Raw genomic sequence first — 17,064 nt, 5'->3', positions numbered from 1 at the left:
AGATGATGCTCAGAAACTAAACTAAAAACTAAATTTAACTTCAAAAACTCTCAGGGTAAAAACACTGCCTCTAAAATCCCATCTGCTTTTAGCTCTGTGGGGGACCAAAGGGTTTCCATTCCTGAAAAGTAACAAAAGGCTCTCAATTTTCAGACAAATCCACATAAATGTGTCACAGCCATGACTCTTTTCAGGTCCTTTAAAGAGCTTTCTTTTGTCAGCATCTATAATGATAATAATTTTCATTACTGTTTGTTCTATATTAAAAGCTGCTGAAGTCTAACAGTCTCTACTTAAAGTACATTCATAATTAATTTTCTACCACTTGATATGTTTTAACTGTGCTTGCAGCACTAATCTTTGAACTCAGCTGAAAGGCAGAAAAAAATAACAGGAATTCTTCCACTGGTACTCCAAGCTATTCCATTTGCCCTCCTTCTATATCATTTGGGTTTGTTGGCTGGAACAATTTCAATATAGAAAATGAAATATAAAGGCTACCTCTGGAGTCAAGGATGGAATGACTTAAAAAAAATAAAGCAATCTGTGATATTTCCTTTACTGTGTTTTGTGGTTTTTTTTAAAGTTACATATGACTCATTTCTTACTTTAATATATATTATTGAGGTTGTGTAAAAATCCTTATGCTCTATCTAATTTTTTTTTGCCCAAAGTGTGCATTTATAAGATGTACATGGCTTGCACCCAGGGATTTTAGTACTACAAGCTCCATTTTTTATCCAAGAATACAACATGTGTTTGGTTGGGGTTTTTTTTTTGTGTTGTTAAACCAATAACTATGCACAGAGAAATCTGGTGTGAGTTCTTCTTTTCACTCCATAAATTCAGTCTGAAATTAGACAGAATTGTAAGACTTGCTCATTTCCTTGAGTTCTTACACTCTTTTTCATCTGTTTTATGTTGGCCTGCTCATAGCTCTTGTTGTATTTGAGTGCCCAAAGCAGAGAGTGACTGCAGAGCAGGGTGTGCTACTGGGAGAGCAAATCTGGGGTGAACCCCAAATATTATTGTTCTCTCAGTGACCACAATCAGATATCAGAAAATCCTGCAACAGCAAAGCAAATGCAGCTGAACATCCCCAGAGTTAATTTTATTTTTTTGGTGGGGGGAGGGGGGTATAATTTTACATTTTCATGAAGTTATAATCATAACCCAGGATCTTGCTCCTGGGCACGACTCAGAGCCCATCATTCCACCAGGGCATAATTTGACATTTCTCTGTATTGAGTCTCAGGGGCCTTGTTATTGCCCAGTTACTGAACTTTGCTGACTTTTTGTTCAAATCTACAATTCTTCACTGCCAGAGCCTGAGTGTGATAATCTGCTGCTCAGCATCATCAGGAAATGTTAACAACTTATAACTCAACCCCTTTTCCCAGATGTTATAAATATGCTGGACAGCAAAGTTCCAACCTCCAAGCCTTATGTAACTACTAATAAATTCCCTCAAGGTTAAAGATGAGCTTGCCCTCCTAGCTCATTTTGCACTTTGGCCAATTATTTCTCCTCTCATGTACCTTCCCTCTTATCACACATCACAAGAGGATGTGCAGAGCAGGAAATATCCTGTGAGACACTTACAAACAGGCAGCAGGAGCTGTAAGCACAGAGATTCAATAATTATTGGTGCTTGTGTGCATGCTTAATGTAAGGATAAAATGAGTAATCAATCAGAAGCTGTGATGCATGGCAGATGAGAGCAGATAAGAAAACAAGGGAAATGGAGAGTTGTAGCTTGGCTCCTCTGGTTATAGAACAAAGATAAGATTTTCAGTGCTGCTCATCAGTCACACTATAATTCCTCCCACCTCAGATGCAACAGCAGATAAATGTATTTCCATAACAAATCCATCTTGAATCAGATCCTGTTGTTTAAAAAAGAAAAAAAAAAAAAAGCCTACCAAGGCCTTTCCTTGAAAAATATTCTGGAAAATCTGCCATATTTGAGCCCATGTTTTAATGACAGTTAATACTGGCATCTAGACACTTCTTAGAACACAAAGAGTTGTTTTCAGTGCTGTGATGCCACATATGGAACTAAAGGTTGTATTAATTCACTACCAAGTGATTTTGGGAGCATCTTAGAACAGTTGAATGGGTTTTGTTCTGGAGTGTTGTAGAAACTTGTTCCCCTCCTAAGGGTTAACATTCATTATTTCTTTTCCACCTTTGTCCTTTACTCTCTGCTGACATTCTCATGAGCAGGCAGCAGCAAGTTTCTTTCCTTTTAGATATCTTTTCTAAACATCAATGCCAACTTCTATTTACACATTGGTTTCAAAGAAACCATTACCCTTTGCATTTTTTACCTCAAATGATATTATTTGTCTTTTAAAACGTCAAAACTTCTGCAAAGGAGTCTCTGCTCTATAATTAGATCTTTTCTAAGGTGTCAGCACTCATTAGTGCTGCAGCAAAGACAGACTGGTACAGTTATCACAGCTCGAAGTGATAGTGCTTTTCCTAGCATTTGATTATTTAAAAAGTGCCTTTTGTTAATATTGTCTGTTTCTGTGTTAATATTCTCTGGCCTGGAGGCATTTAATCAAACTTTCTTGAATCAAATATCTAAATAAGAGCCATATTCTCTGTTTGCCCCTTGACTTTCACGTGAACAAGGTTAGGTTCTACTAGCTGCCTTTTTAGGAAAAACTGATGGTTAGAGCTTTTAGCTTTAAGATTAAACTATTCCTACTGAAATATAAAACTTGCTGCCTCTAATTACAACCAGCATTTAATTCTTGTACTTTCCAGTCAGCTCCTACACCTCCATGTGTGCAAATGGAACGTGGCTTACACATGTAATTAACAGGAAACTCTCATCAAATGAAAAGTTGCCTTCAGTCAGCCTTCAGAAGAGAGCCCTTGCTGGAGCTGCAGAGACAGTGAGGGGAACACTTGCTCTGAAGTGCTCGAGTTTTCACTCATGGTGCTATTTTCTCACACATCTGAAACTCAGGCTCCTCTACCACATCCAAGGATGGCTGAGACGGATCTGCCCAAACCCTTCTCTAACACCATCAACCCCATTTACAATCTTTTCATTTTAATTTAAAACCTGCTCCCGAAGAAAAGAAAAAAAACCCTGTCTTTTATCATGGCAGTTTTGCCGTGACTGTGATGTTTCCTCCACCATTCCTTATAGAAATTGCATAGCCTACAGGTGCAGCATAATGAACAGGAGCTGTGTGCAGTCTATCTCCAGGTTTTCCAACAAGGTGACACTGAAAGACTTTCATTTTTAAGTTGTATAAAATTGGCTTCCTTACTGAGCTCCAAGGTATGAAACAGTTCGTGTTCTGACAGCTTATTTAACAGGTTTGCTGACTTCACAGGCAGTTTTATCTTTGGCCAGGAAGCAAAGCAACCAGGGACAACCAGCTCCAGGAGGGAGGAAAGGGCTGAAATAATGAAATAAGAAAGAGTAATGATTCAACTGTAAGAAGAAAGGGAAAAAAACCTATTTTATAATTAAAAAAAATAAGTAATTTCAAATTTCTGCTTGGCTTTCCCTTCTGCAACAGCTCTAATATTCACTGCAATTTGCTCCAATCTCCTGTTATTCCAAGGCACATGCCATGACTGGGTCACAATTCTCCTGCCTAATTAAACAGAAGCAGCTCTCTGAGTCTGAGTCATTATTCCCTGCAGTCCTGCTAACACACTCTCACACGTGTTGGAAAGGCTTTCACTCTAACACAGAATTTTATCTATTTGCACGTGGCCAAACCACTCACTCCCCTGTCTGCATTTCCTTTCAGAGGATTCCCCTTTAACCCTTCAATATTTCACATTGCCTCAAAGAGCAACCTTGAACATTTTCTTTCATGCCAAGTTTTGTCATGATTTAAACAGGAGATTTAAGAGTTTAAAGGGAAAACAGAACAGGACTTGAGCAGGAAAAGCAGCCTAGGACTAAATGAATCCACAAAATCTCTTTCCACTGTACAGGCAACAGAATTAAAGAAAAAGTTATTAAAAGTCAGGGATAAACATGGAGCTATCTCCAGCACAGAAGCAGTTCTGAGAACTCTGGTAAAGAGTTTCAGAAATCAATAGTACATTAAGCCACAAAATATGAGACTTAAATGTTCATCTCTGTAATTACCCTTCACGATTCAAAAGCTTTGCTCAAAGCTCTTAACTTCTATTCAAGCAGGCCGTGTGTTTTGATTTCCTCTCTAGTAATATTTCAGGGTTTATGAGAATTTTCCATAACCAGGACTTTCAAACTGGGTGGTTTTTAACCTGACCTCCAGGAAGGAAGAATCTGGTACCAGTGTTGGTAGCTACAGTACCCAGAAACAATCTCATTAAAGATGAGACCAGAATGGGAAAAATCAGCATTTGTGCCTGCTTTTCTTACAAAACGAAGTGGTCAGAGCATTCCCCAGGTGTGAGGAGCTGCTCTGAGCTGTTCTTAGCCTGATCTTCCCAGGGAAGGGCTGTGTGTTACCAGCACACATTTTCATCATCAGATCCAATAAGTGTCACCAACCCTCCTGCAGTCCAGTGCAATAAATCCCAGAATATTCTGAGCTGGGAGGGACCCACAGGGCTCATCAAGCCCATCCAGGGATCAACCCCAAAGCACCAGCTCTGACCACCTGGGGCAATCTCAGGGCCCCAGGTGACAAAGGTGGCAGCAAGGCTCACAGCACATTTCACCTTCTCCACATTCCCCAGGCTGGGTTTTAGGGAAAATTCCTTCACTAAAAGAGTGATTAAACATTGAACAGGCTGACCAGGATCAATAATGAGTAGGTGTGGCTCTTCACAATATGGTTTAGTGGGTGTTTGAAGGTTGGATTCAATCTTGGAGGCCTTTTCCAACTTTAATTGCTATGATTCTAAATGTTGATTAACTGCACTTAAATTAGCAAAGCATAATGGAATGACATTTTAGAAGGTGTTTACATGATGTAATATAATGATATTTCCATACTGTATAATTGCAGAAAATATAACAAGTTAAATCATTGATCAATTTGAAAAGCATATGATGACCTTTCTTAGCTAATCAATTCCTTCTAAAAATAAAAATAGATTTTTTTTAAACTGAGAATAAGGGTCTCATACAAAAGGACTGAATCAAAGTTCAGCAGCATGGCAGGTTCATGCAAATAGCACAGAAAAAAAAGCATATCAGAATCTAAAGCTCTACTTCAATTTGCATCTTTTGTGCAATTTCCACTTTAAAAGCTCAGTTCCATTGAACACAGCCAAGAATTACTCATTAACCACTGCCAGGTATGAGAAACTTGGGAAATAACTGAGACTCTTATGAAAGATTACAATGAAATAACGTGGGATCATTTATATTACTGAGCATCATTCTTCAAACCCCTCTGCTGTCATTGTCATATGCAAGGTTTATAAAGAACTTGTGTACAAATGTTAATTTGGAATTTCTTGGAAGTTTGAAGAACAGGAAGGAGCTGTGACAAACACTCTGCTAAGCCACGTGCCCTTTTTGTGGCATGGCTTACTCCCAGGATTTATTCTGGTGCAGATACAGGAGATCTCTGGTGTGGATCCAACCCGGACCCTGCTCATGCACTAAAAACGAAATTCAGCTGTAACTTGAACAGCTACACACAGTTATATCAGGCTGTAAATGTGGCTGACATGCCTTAAAAACATTTTATATAGAGTTAAAAAATATCCATGCCAGTCTGATAAACACCTTTGGCAGTGCCCAGTTCTGTTTGCCATGAAAAGCTCATTTAGAGGGAGCATCATCCACAGGACTAACAGAGTCATTTACAACAAACTGAGCTCAGTAACTTCCCTGTCACCACAGAAAAAGAGAATTACGAAATATGAAATATGCTGGACATACCCCAAGAGCTCCATGCTGATTCAAACAGAGACTTATTCCTATTTACTAAATATTAATGTTAAATAGAATGTTAAATACCTTCTTCCAGCTCAGATTTTCCAGCATGACCTGATCAATACCTTGTCAATACTGTGCACACTTCACACATTTTTGTATCACCTGCCCATTTTCATGTTTGCCTTGGTAACACTGAATTTCTTTGCTGTGCAATATAAAGCCATAGCCCTGCGTATTCCCATGAGTATTAATTACTCACCTCACTAATTGCAGTAGAGGGAGAAGGCAGATAACTGCCAGACACCAAGTCTTGCCTACAATTAATTAACCCTGTGGAAAAGATATAAAATGCTGCACTAAATGCTCAGCAGCCCCATCCAGGTGTGCTCACTGCTATTTGTACAGCAGAGTACAGGAGGCTTTAAAAAACAAAGATCAAAACCAGTTCAAATCCGAGTTCATTCATAAATTTATGTCTTTTTCTCACCAATTGCAGGCTTTAAAACAGGAGGGTAAGGAGTGTGGAAGCTGTTGTACCTGTGACCTCCTTGCACACATCCCAGTCACAGAAAATTGTCTGTCTGCTGTGTAATGTGGCTCAAAGGAACAAGAAAGCTTTGCAGTTAACAATTGCCTATATTGTGCAAAAAAAAAAAAAAAAAAAAAAAAAATCCTCCCCAAACCCCAAATAACCAAAAATCTCTCCTCCCCCTCAAAAATCCCACTAACTAATATTTTTGAGGCTATAAAGAAACTTACAATTTCAACTCTAATCATAAATCACACACACTTATTGATCACATCTACATTTGAGTGCAAAGATATTTAGGAAGAAAACAATAAAGACAAAGAAGAATAAACTAGAGGCCCACTAAGTTTCAAAGCATTGTTTGCCATAAGTTTTAGCATGTTCTCTGCTTTTAAACTCATTTTCTCATACAGAGAAGCAGCATTTTGAGCCATGTTATTCAGAGAAATCTGAATTAACAGAACAGTGGATGTGTCATTATTGTGTAACAAGTTAATAGAATTAATGACCAAACCAAAACCAATGGACTTCTTAAAACTACATGGAGAGAAAAAAAGAACCAATTTAATGTGCAAGTCTGGAAAAATGTAAAATACCACTATTTTTCCCTCTTTACATACTGTGGCTATCCCTTCACAGACACACTTAATTGACTGGAACAATTCTACTTGGCTTCAGTGACTTTATAATTTGTCATAACCACCCCACGAGCTGTTGAGGAGACAGACTCTTCCTCATACTGCCAAAACAATCCTATGAAATATGGTTTGGTTTAATTAAAGTATAATTAATGCCTTGAATTTTAATTATTTCTGCTGTGATCTGGAGATGAAAATATTCCTCTGCCAGAATAACACATTTAATAGGAAATGGACATGCTTTGTATTAATTCCCACTCTATATCATCTTCAGGAATGAATTCTTTTGATTGAACAGGCAGAACCTGGGAAAAAAAAGTAACCCACAAAGCTACAGTTTTCTGCCTGTCAGAATATAGATGTACTTGTTGAAACTGGAATTCATTTATTTTATGTAAAAAATAAAGCTGAGATCTGTTTTCTGAGTGCTAAAAGCTATCTGAGATTTTCCCTTTTATCCATGGATGTGACTTGGAAAAAAAAAAATCATGGCTAACAGGGAAGGAATGTTGAGTGACACATTGACATGAAAATATTTTTGCTAAATGTGCATGTGCTAAATTTTAATTCTGCTCTGGAGAGACTTGAGAAGAAAAAAAAATCCCTGTTGAAATAAATACAGGGCACTTTCTCTTCAGAGCAGTGATTCCATGATGGGTTGCTTGGAAAATAGTGTGGAGATGTTTAATATACAAATTGTAAAGTTGTACTGATAATTTGGTTTCTGTCAAATGTGATATGGTTAACATTTGATTTAGTACTGCTGACCAAAATTTAACAGGTGACAGAATACTGGAGCCAGGGGAAAACCAAAGCAGTTCATTCAGTACTTACAACTTCACCATTAGACACTCTTAGTTTAATCCTTTCTGAGATTGTTGACTATTGCTCCTTTGGGAATGAAAGCCCCACATATTCCAAACACAGAAACAGAATAAATTGAATAACAAGTCAAGGAAAATAAAGAAATAAATTAATCCAAATAATCTAAGGTCTCTCAAAGGCACCACAGAAAAACTTTCAGCTTAATTTGCAGATTCGTGGAGCTTGAGATGCTCAGTCCTTTATAAGACCATGAGAGTGGGTTTTGGTTGCACTAATTAATTCAGGGGTTTTTATTAGCTAAATTTCATGGCTCAAAGTGTATGTTGAATATGAAAAGATGGTATTTCTATCACTGGAAATGAATATGGAGCATATAAAGGATTTATAAGACAGTCTCCTTTGTACTAAATCAATGATCTAAAAAAAGATAAGCCATTGTTGCCACCATCTGCCTTCCTTTCTTCTCCTACCTTTGTTTCCATTTTACCTCCCTGGGATTCCTACCCTGACTCCCAGAGGAGCTCTTAACAATCAAACCTAAAATGAATTCAAACAGTGACTCTAAACATTAATTCCCCCAGGTTCAGAATGAAATACCAATATATGCCAAAAAATCTTACATATTCAAAAAAACAGAGCTACAAACATATGCAGTAACATATGCCTTGAAATGAGCAGTACAGTTATTTTAAATATTGAAATGTTTTTAATTTTTGAAGACACGAAAACAGCTGAACCAGTAGCAACATCATTAAAAGTCTGGCAGTTGAAGTTTTCAAATGTTAAATATTAAAATGTCTTACAAATGCATCCACTATAGACCTAACATAACCCAGCAGTAATTGACATTTACCCCAGATTACCTCCTGCCTTTAACAGGAGCTTTTCTGATAGGCATTGAATTAATGTATGAATTGCAAAAATAATTGCAATATCCTTGGGCATTTGCTTTAAAACATTAATTTATTCAAATAATGAAATGCAAATGTTACACCAAGACACAATCCACCTGCTTTAGTGTGCAAGGGGAAGGTTTTTCCTCAGCTTTTTTCTCCTCTAAAATCTGGTACTGCACCTGAAAGCCTCCCTATGTCAGACATGGCCAATTCAGCAGGGAAACAGCAAAATTCCATTTTGTAGCTCCAAAAGCGAGGAGCAGCCTAGTGAGGAATGGGATGTGTCAAACTGTCCATGACCACAGGACTCAGCTCCGTGTTCCTGATTCCATGGACAGGGACGTGGCTGTGTGGAGGATGGGATTTAGATCATCCCAATGCACAGAGAAAGCTTTTTCTCCTTGGCAATCACTGACATGCCTTTTTTCTTTCTCCTTTCCTTTTCATTTCCCCTTTCCCTTTCCCTTTTCCTTTCCCTTTTCCCCTTCCCCTTCCTTTCCCCTTTCATTTTCCTTTCCCTTTCCCCTTTCATTTTCCTTTCCCTTCCTTTCCTTTCCTTTCCTTTCCTTTCCTTTCCTTTCCTTTCCTTTCCTTTCCTTTCCTTTCCTTTCCTTTCCTTTCCTTTCCTTTCCTTTCCTTTCCTTTCCTTTCCTTTCCTTTCCTTTCCTTTCCTTTCCTTTCCTTTCCTTTCCTTTCCTTTCCTTTCCTTTCCCTCTCCCTTTCCCAGCCCAAGCATTCCAGCTGTGCCCTGGGTATGGATCCAGAGCTACTGAACCTGCTACAGGAGTTGAAATTGTGAATTTGAAAGGATAAAACAGCTGATGGGGTTTATATTCTACTTTACCATACACGCATTAAACTTGAATTTCGTAAAAATATGAATTTGGCAGGCTTGCATTGGCTCTCATGGGAGACAATTCCATTTATTTTTGCATGGATTTGGCTCCTCAGCTCTGAGCATAGCTGAGGTGTAGCTCTGTACCTTGGGGATATATCAAGTTCTATTTTCATGGTGTCTTCTACAACACAATTAAAAAAACCAACCAACCAACCAACCAACCAACCAACCAACCAACAAAAAAACCAACAAAAACCAAAACGTTTTCCCTCCCAGTTTTCATTTTTCCTGCAGAAGGATATAAAACTAATTTGACTCCATTAAACATATCTGCTCTTCAGTTACTCAGAGGAAATATTCCAATTTTTGCAAGAGGTGCTCATTACTAATGTTTGTAGCCTCGATGTAGCAGAAGTAAATTGAGAATGAACTTCAGGTGGACTTCACATTTCATTTGCTTGAAAGTGTTTAAAAGTGAAATCCAATGAAATTTCCTCTCTCTTGCACTACTGCAATAGGTTCACATCAAAAGTGAATATTTTATTTGAATTTCTGTTCAGCAGCACCTGTAATGCAGCAGGAATTGTGCAGGAATTCCTGTTTGGTGTCTCCTCTGCCCCAGGCTCAGCTACAGAACACAGCACTCTCAGCCTTAGGCTCTAATCTTGGGCTAGGTTTGAAAGATAAATCCCCAACACTACTCCTCCACCTATGGATCACCCACAAAGTTACTTTAAAATATGGAAATTTCTATATATAAACTAATATGAAACTATGTATCTTATGCATAATGTATTAATACACACATTATATAATATACATTATACATATATATATTTCAGCTTGTTAGGAGTAGGATAGAAAATTTCATGTCATGAGGGGTGTGGTGTTTTGTTAAACAGCACCACATTTAACTTGATCATGAGATAAATAACAAAGAATTTGTCTAGATACAAAGTTAACCTTGTACATTTCGCAACACCAAATGGAAAAAAAGCAATTCAACCAAAAAAATAAAACAATCTTTTTGCTTGTTGCCAGGAAGAAAATGTTATTGGAAGCTTTGATGCTTGTGGCAAATGGTATCAGTCATCATTAATTTGACTAAAAGTGTCAGTTTTGCATTATTTGACAGGCACTTCTAGTTGGGGCTTATTTTCTGAGAACATTTTGACAAGTATATCACAGCACAAGCATTTCTAAGTAGAAAGAAACAGTTTAGGAAGCAGTCAGAGTGATGCAGAGCAGAGAGGTGTTTGGGTTAACTTCTCAGGAGTCTGGAGAGCAGAATGCCAAAACTGAGATAAATATTTCCTGAGCAATTACAAACATACACACAGGAACCGTCCTCAAGTTTTGCATGTGAAGGTGTGAGCACAAGTAATGTCATTCACTCTACATTTTTAGAGGTTTTGTTGTTGTTGACCAGCACCGTGCTTGTTTGTGAATAAAAAAGGAAGAATGAACAGATGATACTGAGGACTGCAGATATTAAAAATTGGCTGGACTGAGGATGCTTCACTGCAACCAGCTGGCTGATTTTACAAACAGAGCTTGGCAGAAGCAGTAGAGTGGTGGCACATGGGACTCCCAGAACATCTTCCAGGCCTTTTTGGCATCCTGAGAGATGTGTGCACTTCCTTAAGGACAGCCCTTCCAGCCCCACCCAGTGCAGCAGAAAGGAAGATGACAGCATCCTCAATTCCAGCACAAAATGCAATCAGCACCCCTCACACTGGAAATGTCTGTGAGCTGCCTCTGCTCACCACAACACACCCAATGGTTTAACCAGGAGATGGAAATTCACCACCAAGCTTGAGTGCATTCATTCACCTCCAAAGGGAAAACTTTCCTCCCCATTTTTTCCCAGATAGCTGCTGGTGTTCTCAAGTCCCAGGCTATTTTTGGCAGGGCCAGGACAGAACATTCAATAGCCTCTAAGGTTGCCTTCAGCATTCAACTGTGGCTGAACTGGCAGGAGGTTCAGTAACACAGCCTTAGATAATGGGTTCCCATGGCAACATTCCTGCCTGCTGCCAAATTCTGGAGCTCAAGTTTAAAAGCTGATCTCAAACCAAGGTGCTTTTCCAAAAGATCTCTAAGCTCTTATTAAAAAAAGCAAACACGCCACCATATTCCTCTTCCTCAAAATAATAAAAAATAAAATTTAAAAAAAAAATTAAAAAAAAAAAAAAAAAAAAAAAGAAAAAAGAAAAAAAAATATCCCACATGAAAGGAGACAGTCTTTGCTCTGGCATTTACTTCCAGAGCTGTTACTCCAGCTCTTCTGACCTCAGTACTGGCTTCTCTTCTACTAAAATGCTACATTTCCACTATGAATTTGCCTGGCTTAAAATCAAGCATGCAATATTTATATACTTCTAGTCGAGCATGCAGAAGATAAAAATGCCATTTCTGAGGCAAGCAGCAGAGTTTAAAAGGCAGTTCTGTTACTGTGGGTTTTCAAAAGCACCTTTGGTCACTGCCCTGTGCCCCTGTGAACCTCAGCAGAACTCAAAGCAGAAGTTTCCCAATAACTAAATTTTTTTCCCCTGGAAGTTCTGAGCAGGAGAAATAGTTGTCCTAATTTTGTGAAATTTAGGGCAGTGTGAGAAAACCCTAGACCTATCAAACAGGTTTTATTAATACTGAAGGTAATGCAGAAAGGAGTGGAGTTAAATTTATAATGGAGCTTGAATGTCATTCACAAAGTGCAGCAATGGCACAATTTTATCATTATATTCCAATTCTTAGAGCTTTTGGATTTGGGTTTCCAATTCCCAGCTCTAAGTTCTCAATATATTTAAACTACATTACAATGAAAAAAACTCAACAATCTGCATCAGTTCAAACATCCCATTACATAGGGAGAGAATGCCAGGAGATACACTATATAAAGGGTTTTTCCAAGCAATGTTGATCTCTTTCCACTCAGTCTTCAAAAAGCATCCACACTTAGAACCAGCTAAAAATGAGAGATGCAGCTGAACAACCACTGACACTTCAGATAAGAAATATCCTCAGCATCTTCAAAAGCCTCTCAGGGATGGACATTTCTATGGATGTTTCACAGTGCTCACTGTCAAGCAAATGCAATAATCCCTCTGTCAGCTGCCAAGGCACCAGACTCTGCACAGACTCTGCCTTGCACATCTCACTTTTCCATGCCTGGAATGAAGTGCCTGTGCCTCACCTTTGCACTGCTCAGCACTCAGCAAATCCTCCGGCACACACCAGCACCGTGGCCTTGTTGTTATAAATTCCATTTAGTCACTACGTGGATGGGGAAATCCTAAGAAACAGGAGGAAGTTTAGCAATTTCATGTTGAGGTATGTAAAGCTTTCCCCAAAAGATCGAGATCACTGAGATCCAATGGGAAAAAAAAAAATGAAGCACATCAGGTCTGGCTGATTCATGCATAAGTTACTTTGTCAGGCAATCTGAATTGTATTTTAAACAATGTATTTTGGCAAAATACCTCATTCTAGGTGGCTCATTATACAAATAACATCAACTAAGAGCAGAATAATTGCTTTGCCTCATCCCTTTCTGCACAGAGTGCGTGCATTATTATTATTGTATGTACTTTCCTAAAGCAAACAACCTCCTCCACTGGCCATTAAAAAGTCTTTTCAACTACTTGAATCATAAAACTCCCTGGCTCTGAGTGTGCTCTGCTTTACACAGGGGTCTTGTTTGTACTTCCTATAATTCTGTGTCTGCACATCTGCAAATGTGCTTATTGTGAGCAGATTTTAGCAACACACACCGGGATCCTTGGGGGAAAGTTCAAGGATAATGCTCCTCACGCACAAGCAGCACAACAGAGCTCTTTTAAAGACACATTGTTTGCAGTGATTTAAAGAAATGGGCCTGTCTTTAAAAGCTTTGTAAAAAAAAAAACAACTTTAGGTTCTCATAAATCCCAGTGACAGAGTGGTGCTCACAGCTTCCAGTGGTTACTGGCAGATTTTGAACGTGCAAAAATAGGGAAGAAATATCCTGGGGACATTGGCCACCCATGGCTTCTCTTCTCCACCCCTTCTCTTTCTCCCATTTGTGGTGAGTTTTCAGGACCTTGGGGGAATAGTTTAGATCTGGTTTTGCCCTGGGATGCTCAGAACCAGGGAAGTTTTAAGAGCAGATTAACAGGGCAAAGTCAGTTATTCCCAGCTCTCCTTTCAAAGCATCTCTACACCCTCCAGAAAGTTTTATATGGAAACACACCACATGAAAAAAATAACCCCAAGTGTGAGTGGACTCTGTCCTAGTTTAGAAGACTGGAAATATCCAGCAAAACTGGTGAAGTTATGCGAGATTTTCCAAAGATAGTGGGATTTAGGCTTGAGAGTTTTAGGAAATCGGGTAACTGTAAATACAGGCTCCTTTTTGGTCTCTGTGGAGGTTTAGGCTGGATTTTAGGAAAAGGTTCTTCCCCCAGAGGGTGCTGGGCACTGCCCAGGCTCCCCAGGGAATGGGCACAGCCCTGAGGCTGCCAGAGCTCCAGGAGGGTTTGGGTAACAGGGGACAGGAGGGATTTTTGGGGTGTCTGTGCAGGGCCAGGAGTAGGACTGGATGATCCCTGTGGGTCCCTTCCAACTTAGGATATTCCATTGTTCTATGAAAAAGTCCTAGAAAATAATGTGGAGTTGAAGAAAAATGTGCCTGCAGTGAAATTTAAGAAATTAATTCCAGAAAAGAGATCAGTAGGAATTTTGCCAGTTTCATTCTCAGATTTAGGATCCAAAACCTCTCCATCCTATCCCATAACAGAACTAAAATTGTGGCAGTTTTGAAAATTCTTCCATGACTGATGCAATCAGTTGCCAATGTCTCACTGAAAATGTATAGCAATGACATATATATATGTGTGTATATATATATATATATATCTCTGTAAAATGCACATAAATTATACACAGCATAAATGCTGCAGACAGACATTTCCAAAAGGAAACAAACATCTTCCAGCTTTGGAGATTCTGTGTTACAAGTTTAACAAGAATGTAGATTTGGGATTTTTTTTTTGTACAAACACAAAAATATGCCCATTTTATTTTGATGGTCTTGACCTTAAGACAATAAAAAAAGCATCACAGAACCACTTCTCTACCCTTAATATAGTTATTATCTACCTGAAGCAGTTCAGCAGTGCATGAAAACACAAAACCTTTGAGTTTCTGCTCTCTCCCAGCTCAGACTGATTGTAAATCAGGGTGTTGACAGAATTGTGTTTTCCTTTGGCATCAGCCATTTCTGAAAGCACCCCCACAGCCTGGCAGGCTGCACAGCATTCTGCCTTTTCCATAAAACAATTCTGATCGTGTGTTTTTATAAGAGGAGATATTTACCCAGATGAATTAATTGGCAACAAGACTTTCTGAAATACAAAAGTCTATGAGGCAAAGAAAAGTGATGCACAATTCTTTGAGCACCTCATTTTAAGAATAAAATATAAGTTGCACCAAACCATTCTAGTCCATGGAATTATTTTCCAGTAAATCAAATATCCTGCCCTAAAACCTCTCCACTGAAGTCACCCTCACAATGATCAGAGTGTGCTGATGAGACAGGAATATTGGATTACATTCTTTTGAAGAATTATTCTGCTCAGGGGTGTATCCTGGCTGGGAAACAGAATGGAGGTTTTGGCCTGTGGTTCTGGGTTGGGAGCATGGACACTTCTTGGAATAATCAATGTATTTTCTGTCCCAGTGTAGTTCCTCCTGGGTGACTCACAGAAGGACATGGACAACGGTCAGGTCAAATTAATTATTGAGGTAATCAGCTCTCTGGTCTCTGCTTTAAAGAGAGAAGGGTCACAGAGAGCATGAAGTTAATTTATATATGGCAAAGTAAAGATAGGGGAATATTGCTTTTCTAAGAAATCATTTAAAGATTTCTGAAGAGGCTCTCAGAACTTTGGATCAAAGATAATGAAAAAACACCCAGTCCATATTCTCATTATAACTTCTAGACCAATACTCTGGCATTTTCATCAGGAAAATCCTAATTTTTCAACAGATTGCTTTTGCTTACTAGGAATTGAATGATTTCTTATCTGTAGCTGCACACCCTCACAGACCTGATTTGGTACAAGCAGACAAGTGAGACATTGAAATCTACCTCGAATACTTCAAAATATCAGGAAGTATCTCATTACCTTGACTTTTATGGCTGATCAAACAGAGCAAATTGTAGTCTGCAGTTGTTGAATACAAGCTTATTTCTCTCTGCCCAAAAATGTTTTCACAACTGTAAGTAATGAAAGCTGTGCCCAAAAGTAGCCAAGAAAGCACTTCCAGTTCTGCAGCACGGCTTCAGTAGCACAAATAATCACTTGAAACTGGGTACTTCTGACAATTTAATTTACTATACAACATTTTCAAGCTGACAGCCTGTGCCACGTAATTAAGAAAGAGATGCCTGGCAAGATTTATGTGTTGGGGAGAACCCACTGGAACCTAATAGGTTTTTGACAGGACTGAAGAATTGAACAAACTTAATGACTCTACTAGTGGATCATATAATTTCCTGAGTAAGGGTTTTTAAAAAGTTTTAAAAATAAGTTTATTTGCTTTAAAAATAAGCAATTCAGGGAACTCCAAATTCAAAATGGCATTATTTGTATTAGACAGATTATCAATGGAAGTTTATGGATTACATAATACAACACAGGAATTTCCACCTGGCTGTGTTCATATCCCACTGCTAAATTAAAAAGGTAGGAAATGTGCCTTCAGCCTAGGGATAAATAATATAGGAAAAGTAGCAAAACTGGCTTCGAGGAAAATCAGGAAGAGAGAGAAAATAAAGAATAAAATATTATTAATAATATTAAAGCCTCGAGCTAAAGCAAAATAAAGTAAGGAAAGGCTTTAGTCATGCTATGGAATTCAGCACCGAATTCTTTATAGGAATGACAGCACAACCAAGCACAGGAAAAAAAAAAAACCAGAGAGTTTAGTTTGGAGTTAAAGAAAGTGGGTCTGTTCATACAAAAGCTGTCTCTTTTGCAGGAGAATGGATGATCTATTTCAAGTATTTTAAAGCTTACTAAAGAGAACATCACGTAAGGACAATTTTGCACTGACCTGGACCACGTGCCTGAGATCTTCCTGTTTCAGATTACCTCATTAAAAATGGAGATGGCAGCTCTGATCCATTTTACACCATTTTACACTGCTGACAGCAATTTAAACAGGCTGCAACAACAACAACAAAAATTCCAACCTTCTTTTCGATTTCTCTTTTCAAAGCGTGTTTCTTTAATCCTTGGGCTGAAAAGATTCCAAACCTGTGCCTTGCAACCTCCCTGGCAGGGCCCAGGCAGCATTTCAGGCATTTCATTGCCACCAGGCAGAGCCTGTTTGCCTGCTGACACTTTCAGGTGCCACACAAACCACATCAGTGGTTTGAAAAGCCTTTATTGTGCCTTTCAAACCCACATCCCTCCTCTGAGAGGCTCAGCTGGGAT

At 38.6% G+C, this 17,064-nt stretch overlaps 1 protein-coding gene across 19 annotated transcripts in view; it reads right to left on the bottom strand.

Moving 5' to 3' along the window:
- The window catches only part of LOC148222140 (uncharacterized), a 130,101-nt gene extending 113,037 nt beyond the window's left edge, over window positions 1-17,064 (bottom strand). For 7 of the 19 annotated variants that reach the window (XR_015806686.1, XR_015806684.1, XR_015806685.1 and 4 more), the window contains exon 1: window positions 16,682-17,064. The gene's annotated coding sequence lies outside the window, so the exon portion shown is untranslated. Of the gene's footprint in view, window positions 1-3,290; window positions 3,423-12,779; window positions 12,879-16,681 lie in introns of all 19 variants that reach the window. The other 12 variants (XR_015806679.1, XR_015806681.1, XR_015806678.1 and 9 more) reach the window with 6 other exon arrangements.

Source organism: Sturnus vulgaris, chromosome 14 (assembly GCF_052056855.1).
Source record: "Sturnus vulgaris isolate bStuVul1 chromosome 14, bStuVul1.hap1, whole genome shotgun sequence".
Classification (NCBI taxonomy): Eukaryota; Metazoa; Chordata; class Aves; order Passeriformes; family Sturnidae; genus Sturnus; species Sturnus vulgaris.
The sequence above is the reverse complement of the archived record's forward strand: the minus strand, read 5'-3'. Positions and strand labels throughout refer to the sequence as shown.